Source organism: Chamaea fasciata, unplaced genomic scaffold, assembly GCF_029207755.1.
Source record: "Chamaea fasciata isolate MVZ Bird 193981 ecotype frontalis unplaced genomic scaffold, bChaFas1.0.hap1 SCAF_1, whole genome shotgun sequence".
NCBI classification, from domain to species: Eukaryota; Metazoa; Chordata; class Aves; order Passeriformes; family Sylviidae; genus Chamaea; species Chamaea fasciata.
The window spans coordinates 107,801,668-107,810,613 of NW_027094086.1; positions in this window are offsets into that span (position 1 = coordinate 107,801,668).

Genomic DNA, 8,946 nt, shown 5'->3' on the forward strand with positions numbered 1-8,946 from the left:
GTGAAGCCTATATTGTTCTAAATATAAGCTCATGGAATCAGTGCATACTGATTGCTCTTTTGGGGTATTTATTTATTCTGGGGCAAGTTTAGCACACATAGGAAATGATATTTGAAATCCTTACTACTGAGGATCCCAGTAATTGCTGGAGATTGATCCTAGGCTTAATAAATGAGGTCTCCTCTTGGAAGGCTTGGGAAACGTGGCAAGGACCATCCAGTCCCTAGGCCTTCTCCAAAACTGCCACTTAATACAACTGTAGATGCAAGTGCTTACCATTTGTATTTTTTACTGCAATTGTGCCATCCTGGAGTAATTCCCTGGAAGTGGTATTTATCTAAAAATAAAAATTTCTAAGTCTACTTATGTGTTAATTGAAAGGTGGGTGTCCATAGGAGGACAGCAGCTGCAGAACTCCTGGCCCAAAAGTAGTTTGCTTGTGAAGAGCAAAGAGAAGCTCAGGGTTCTGTTGCCCAAACCAGCAAAGCTGAAAAGATACCTCTTGCTTCTTGGGTTTGAATTTGTAAGGTTTGGACAATCCTGAGCTCTCAAAATACTCAGTAATTGCTTTATTTTTATGCATCTTTCTGAACAGTCTAGTTAAATTTCCAGATAGATCAAAAGCCAAGTTACTATTTTGTTGCATTAGAGCAAAATTTGTAGAGCACCAGTAGGAAATGAGAAAGTAGTTTTTATTGTTGACACCAGACTAACAGAGAGACTTCAACTCTTTGACCCTTGGGGGGGAAAAATCACATAACTCTGAAGAAACCATGCTGGGATACTTCTGAGTGTTCAAAGAAAACATATCTTTGAATGTTTTGGGGGGAGGAAGGAGAAAGCAAAACACCGAATATCACTCATCCATGTGCATGCACATCTTCACCAGCCAGCATCTAACTGCAGACTGTGAAACACACAAAGGTGGGAGCCAATCTGCCTCCCCAAAAACGTTGAAGGTGGAAACAAAAACACAAACAAATAAACCCCCAAATGAAACAACAACAAAAAAAAAACCCCACAAAAAACCAACGAAACAACAACAAAAAAACCCGGAGGATCTATTCCTTAAGTATAAACAGCTTTCTACATCCAACTTAGTGATCTTCTTTAAAACTGAGGAATTGTGGCTTAGAGAACTAATTCAGCCTGGAGGAAGGAACAGTCCTTTTACAAGGACTTTGAAACAACATGCCAGAAGTTTCTTCGACATAAATGAAGCATGGCAAATTGTTTCAATTAGCAACACTTAACACATAAAGGTGGTTTTTGTGGTTTGGGCTGTATCCGTTTCTTGTCGTAAAGAATTGCTACACTTCCGCACAACAAACGGAGCTTTATGCTTCTGGGCAAGATGAATCTTCAAAGACCCAAGGAACTGCTTTGTTCTCTGCTCCATTTGTGAGTGCATTTTGTATACAGATATGTTCCTTTTTCCTGGTACAACTGCTGCAGTCACTCATAGCTGTAGAAAGACTGCTATGATGCATCCTGTCAAAGGTACTTCAACAGAGCAGCACTCAGCACGCAGCACTTTTTTTAGATGTGAGGTTAGAAAAAATGACCTCACTTTCAGAAAAGTGCTTTCTCAGAAGAAAATGAGAGAAAATGTTTTGGCAGTATCCTATCATCTTTGCAACAGAACTATTTTTATTTTTTTTAACTGGAGACTATTTCATTTGAGAAAGTATTATTTAGAACCAACTAATTGTTTCATGTGCTCCTCCTTTTATTTATTTATTAACTTTTAAATAAAATTTTGAAATTCAGATGTTTTTATTTCAAATTGCATGTATTTAATACTTAGTTCCCTTTAATATTTAATGTACTTAACTGATTTTGTTTATTTATTTATTTATTTAAATTTCAGTTGTTGATTGCTCTTGTTGGTTGCCATTTCTTTTGGAGGCTGCATCATTTGGTGGGTTGGTTTGGGTAAATATGGGCAGCACTTCCCTTTCACCTCCTTAAATTAAATGGAGACAGGCTTGTGTATTCCTCAGGAACCCTGGGAATGGTTTTGCCTGAAGGTGATATAACCTTTGCCACTTGCTATTTTGGGAAAAATATTCCATATTGGTCGTTACCTTAAGGGCCAAAAATGACAGACAGAGCCCATATGGACACCTCCCTTCATGCATGAGATTAATGGTGGCAAAGCAGCTGCTAATTTTGTGCATAAATCTAGTTTTCTGCACAGAAGAACCTGTCCTTAAATGAGATTTACCATTTGGTCTCAGGAGTATGAACTGCAGGCTCTTAATCCAGATTGTTTTAGCATCTGCTTCAAGTTCATCATCGCCAATGCTTTTTATTTAAAAGGTGGTGTGTGGTTTTTTAAAATAAAGGAGAAGCAAACTAGTGGTGTGTTTTTCCTCTCAGAATGCTGCTTTTATTTGATTGCTGGCTTCTGGAAAAAGTAACCCAGGAACAAATGCTTGTTTGTAATCTGTTGTTGTAATATGTGTTGCAAAGGTGTTGTTTTATGGTTTTAAAGGTGTTGTAATATGGGGTTAACTACAAAGGGAAAAAAACCCCAAACTATTGCTCTATAGCTTAAGCTGGTAAGTAGACTTTTGCTCACACTAAATTCTGTATGTGCACTGTGGGCCATGACAGTCTGAAGCTTTCAACTTTGAAGACCTGGACATCCACTGGCAGCTTCTCCTGAGGCAGAAACTATCAGTTAGGCTACTTGGAGAAATGTTCCTGCTCCGATATCCTCGGAAATGAGGGCTTTAAAGAAAAATGCAGTGACAAGTGTTTTTGTAGAAGAATTATCATTCTAGTAAGATGCTAGCTCAACAGCTTGAATCTTTTTAGATTCCACATTTGCATAGTAAATTAAGACTGTTCTACTTTCTGCCAAATCAAACCTGTTTAGATACTTGTTAATTCCTTTCACAGCTGAATGCTTTACCCATTCAAAAGCTTATAAAAAGTTAATAGGTTTTCCCATAGTTTCCTTAAGTTAATGAGAGTTTACTTAACAAGAGGCAAACCCTAAAAAGTTACCAAAGGCCTAATAAAATATTCTAGTATGATTGTTTGGTGAACATTTTATAGGTTAATCTTTCAGAGCAATTAAAAAAAAAACCAGCAAGCGATTAGATCTTCCTCTCCAATTTCTCTTCTCTGGGTTATTGACGATCAAACTTCTAAGTATCTTAAACCAGCCCAGCAAGGCATATGAGTTCAAGCATGTGTCTAATATCTCAGAAGAAAATATTTTTGCTTGCTAGTCAAATACCTTAGGAAAATGGGCAATTGACTATATACCTGTGTATTCTGACATTTTATACATTTGGCTGGTCAGTTCTGCAGGTCAAACTCTCTCATGTTCTCCTTCGGTTTTTTATGGTCACCTATCTGGGTTAAAGAAGATACAGCTTCAGCTGAAAGGAGTTGATGAATTTCTGTAAGAGTGCTTCCCAATACAGCCTGTGGGGAATCTGTGCCCAGGTTATGGCTGGGCAAGTAGCACTTCTGGGCCTAAGACAGCTCAGGCTCCGGGAGTTGAACCATGCATCAAGGAATCTGCTCCAAACACCTCTGAAAGATGGATTTTTGTAATCACCCTCCTTTATTTTCCTATTGTTGTATTTTTGTCTGCCTTTCTGCCCACACCCCCAATCAACAAAATTCAAGACGTATTTTTTTGGTGAATGTTCTCTCCATGTTGGTGTGAAATACTTATAAACCTCTGTCTACAATATATTTCTTAGTCTAGCCTCACCTGAACCTGCCTGGAGTACAGTAAAGCTGCTATGTGAAGTTTGCTACAGCAAGGTCCTCAGGTTTTGCCACAGAGCAGCCACAAAGCTGCTTCAGCACTGCAAGAAGTGGCAGTACTTGAAGTAGTTGACATCTCAAGTAGCTGGAGAGGTACTTGGGAAAGCATTAATATATGTAGGAAAAAACTCAAATTAGTCTGGAAAGCACTGCTTCTCTTGACATGAATGACCTCTTGTGTAAGTAACACCTAATTATACACCAAATTAGGTGGAAGGGTGCAGAACAATAACCCAGGTTCCATGAATGCTGCAATGAATCATATCTCTACCAGTGACCTTTTTCCAAGATGCTTTACAAAATCTGCTTCACTAAGACTGACTGTAGTAAAAACATCTCCACCAATTCACGCGGTCCTTTAGGTGATGCAATAGTCACGACTTGGTGGCTTTCTGTCACTGAGGAGCAAAACAAAGGAGAGACATTCCTCCCCTTCCTGCCATCTGGAAGGAGAAAGAGATGATGAGAACAACGCATCCCTTCACTCTTGAAGGCTCAGATATAAATTTTAATTTTAATCATTAAGCTGAAACTCAGTTCTTGTTCTAAGGTTAGAGATTTTTTCTTTATGTTTCCTTTTGGGGGTCATTCCACCTCATTCTGGTATCTTATTTTCCTGATTTTAAGGTCCAGAGCTTTACAGCCATAATGTCTCTTGCTTTTTTATTACACAAACTTAATGCAACTTCAAGTCCCTGTCTCTGGAACGATCAACATTGATTCCCAAGGAGTGTGTGTTCAGGGCATTGGGAAAGGAGAGAAAGAGAGCAGGAAAGGAGTGGTGTTGTTCGCCCTGCAGGAAGGTGAGAGGATGGTGACCACAAGGCAATATCTCACTACTGAGCTCTGCCTTACTTGATGCAGCCGTTTCCTGTGACTCAAGACCAAGGTTTTCTAGGGACCTCCAGGGTCATCCCAGCTCCCTCATTAGCACATGAATCAGAAGCTCAATATTTGCTTTTCTCGCTGCAGTCTGTGCTCCTTTTTAAATGGACGTTTATCACCTGACCAAAGTCATGAGGTGGTTTTATATCTGGCTGTGAACACTACCCACGTCTGTAGTTTCAGCAGGCTTAAAAATAGGTTACTCATATGGGCTAGCAAATAATTCCTGTGAAGGTTTAAAAGAAGGCAAAGTTAACCATGATTTCTGGCTGTTTTCAAGCTCTCCATATTTTATCTGTAAGGCGTGTTTTTCCCTAGTACTATGCTTTCAGGAGTGTTTACCTTTCTCCGGCAATACACTACAACTACTTGTTGGGTTTGCATTCTTTTAAATTTAGGAACAAACCCCACTAATTATTGTTCTTTTTTGAAAGCAAGTTCAGTTTCCAGGCTAGGTATAAAACTTGTCAGTCACTCACTGGAAGTACGCAGCACCCCACCCACACAGCTCCTTCCAAGTCCTCACTGTTCAATGGAACCAGTTGTTTAACCCTGTTTATAATCAGAGCAATTCCTGGAGTGTTTCCTAAAACTTGACTTGTTTAAGGTTGCTTGGGGGTTTGGCTTTCTGCTCTGATGTATTATAGAACAAAGTGTGAGACCCTGCCTGGATAAATGTGTGTGACAGCATCTCTGTGTTGGTGCTCAGGCAGGTGGGACCTGTGCCATTGCCCCTCTCCTGGGGTTTGGATCTCCCATGTCAGCATGGCTTGACACTCGGGCTTTGGATCAAAGCCTTCCCAGTGACAGAGCAATGTCCACACTGCACATGAATCCAGATGAAATTCTAGCTGCCCTTGGACTGTCCTGCTCTATCAGTAAAGCAAATCTTTCACTGTGGTTGATCTGATTCACATCTTCATCTATGCACACCTGAATTGTGTATTTGGATTGCACATTTAATATTAAAATAATATATATTTCCTTTGCTTTTTGGTGATTTAGTGGAATTTGTTTCCAGTTTCCTTCTGGTTGAATAACTAAATGAAGTTTCAGCTCTTGTCTGGTGATCACACTTGGCAGAGCAGCAAGACCTAGTTAGTATCTAGAGCTCTGGCAGCACTACACTGTCGAAATCACATCCCACAAGGGATTATTTTATTGGCTTTCTTGCTAATCTTTTTCTGTAGGAAGGCTTTTACATGACAGCTTGTCCATCAGGTGTCTGAGGTCAGCTGTCTGCTCCTGAAATGCCTGTTTTTCTCCTGTGACTGTAGAAGAGGAATAAGTTATGTCAGTAGGATCCCTTGCTCAGTGGCTGTGTTTGCACAGAAGTTCATAGGGACCTCTAGAGATCACCAGATCACACCTCCTGCTCAGAGCAAGGCCCCGCTGGCCAGGGCCACATGTCCAGTCAGGCTTTGAGTATCTCCAAGGGTAGAGGCTCCACAGCCTCTCTCAGCAACCTGTGCCTGGGTCCGACTACCCTCACAGAGAAAAAGGATTCTCTTCTCCTTGAGCAGAATTTTTTGTATTTCAGTTTATGCCCATGGCTCTGTCATCACTACCGTCCTCTATCAGGCATTTAAGATGAAATCCTCTGAGCCTTCTCTTCTGCCGGCTGGGCAGTCTCAGCTCTTGCTCTCTCCTCACACAACAGCTCCCCAAATCCCTTCTACTTCCCTGCACTCACTTCACTACATCCATGTCCCTCCTCTACTGGGGAGCCCAAAACTAGACATGGCACTCTAGATGTGACCTCATTGGTCCTGAGAAACACAGAAACAGAGCAAACTATTGAATGTCAGAGACCTCACTTTTGGGATCCTTGTTAATGGGCGTGATAGAAATAGAAGTTACTGACACTGCGGTGGGAAACCAAGCTGTCCATGGGGCATTTCTGCAAAGCAGTAGGGGTTGTAGGTTTTATTTCCCCTCCTGCATTTTCTTTTACAAGCTGCAGTGCTTCCCAAACAGTGTTTTCTAAACACAGCTTCTTGAGACATGTTCTCCGTTGCCAGGCTGGCAAGCAGCTCAGGTGTTGTGTTCTCTGCCTCAGGCTCAGGGCCAGCTTTCTAAAAGGGCTGAGGTGAGAGCAGCCATGTTCTCCGATCAGCAGCTGGCCTCACCTCTTGGCAGCACAGCTTCTTGTGTTTCTCTTTCCTTCCTGGCAGGATGCTGCAGACACTGGGGTGCCTTGTGGCTGCTGCCAGCTTGGATGGCCCCGGGCTCCAGCACAGCAGGACAGGGGAGTCACAAGGAGGCGATGCAGATACTGAGCTGTCTGCACAGCACAGGAGAGAGTGGAGAGGCTGCTGGGTTGTGATTCGTTTTCAGCTGTATTTGGAACAGTCTCCAACTGTTACCTTTGGACTCCCTCTGGGTGCTTCTACATATAAAAGCAATAAAATTTGTTTTGTTTTGTACACCATAGCCTAATATCCTACCATCTATCCCCAAGGAGTTTATTTTTATGCTCTCCATTAGTTTAGCCACCCCCCCCCCCCAAGCAGGTTTATATTTATGCTCCCAGGGGTGTTTTGGCTTAGCCTTGTTTGCTGTGTTTCACAGATCTGTGCTTCTTCTGTCTATAGGGGCTTCTGAGATGAAGAAATGTAACTTTAATTTAGCTTTTTATTTCATTTGTAAAAGGAGAGAATGACAGTGGGGTTCAGTGCTTACACAGGAGCAGGAGCAAACAGTAAAGCTGATAGGAATCACAAGACAGTGGTTCAGGGGCAGAGCAGGTCCTTCCCTTCTGAGGTTCATTCCATCAATGGTCTCATTCCGCAGCCACAGAGGAGGGAAGTGCGTTCCCTCTGTGTCAGGCAGGAGCAGAGGTGTTGAGGGACTGTTCCTTGGGAAGGATAACAGGGAGAGGGTGGATCTGATGTGGAGGGAACCTCTGGTCCGAACAGCACCCAGGCTGGTGGACATGCACAGGGAGCAGAGGTGTGGGGTTGGGTTTCTTGGTAGGACTACCCACTACCAAGTCCCACAGAAGTGTTCAAGGCCCAAAATAAGCTTTTCGCTCACAGCTCCCAAATTCTTACCTACCTTTGCATACCCAGCCCTTTCACTGACTGAAGCCAAAAGCATCCTGGCTGCTGATGTGTGTGAATACTCTGCTGTTCTGGCCCTTGTGCTGAGAGAGACTTCAAAAAGGCAATACCTATTTTATGGTTAACTATTTCACTCTGAACCATTTGTTCCTTTCCCGGACCTTCAGGCAAAGACCTGGACCAGGTCCTGAACTTCTGGACCAGGGTGAATCGGAGTGGGGCCCAGCAGTGGGGTGGGTTAGCGCAGCTCTGTTGAAGTCAGCTGTGGATGACATAGTGCTGAGGGAACTCCTTCTGTAGACTCACCCAGTAACTTTTATTCTTTTGTTTATATGAATATATGTACATTTCATGCTTCATCTTTCCTCTGCTGCGTCACAGAGCCACAAGCAGCTGAGCAGTGCCACCAGAGGCACAAGGCCTTATACAACATCCTCTATTTTTAATAACGTGAGGTTGGTTAGGGATTGCAGGCATCACAATGCATTGGTTCAGACATGATCACTTCCACATTTCCTTTTCCTCGGGGAAGAGCTGAGGTTTCTTTCCGTTAGTCTGCGTGCCTTTGGTTGAGACCACACTTTGTGAACAGCAGATGTTCCACTCTGCCTTGAGTGCCAAAGGATTTAATGGAAGATCAAAAAAGTGATGCTTGTTCTGGCCCCTAGCAGATGGACCACATGTGCTCAGGACAGTTTCTCTATGAAGGCAGCCAGTGGCTGTCCCCCGTTCAATCCCTCCATCCTGGCATTCCCTGTGACCACAAAACACAGGGTTGGACACAAAAAACAACATTGCTGTGGTAAGCAAGGATGAGGAGTCTTCTGGAAGTTCCCTCTCTTTGGCTTTTCAAAGAAAATTTGTAGTTCATAATGTACAGTAAGAAGATTGTAAGAATAATAGTAAAACTATTAGGATAACAGTAAACTAAATAAATAATAGTAAACTATTAGCATAACCATGTAGCACTGAAACTACAAGGTCAGTTTTGTCATCCTGGATCCAACAAGTACAGCAAAGGCAAAGCCACCCTTCCCCATTCTCTTCCCAGCTTCAGAAGAGCAAAACATCTATGAGGGAATGGTGCTGGTGGGAGTTTAACTTTGTGAAAATAGAGAGCAAGAGAGATACAAGCAAGAAGTCTGCTGAGAGTGACTTTTTAATTTTTAGATTTGACAGATTGACTCCTTCATGTCCTCTCTGGGAA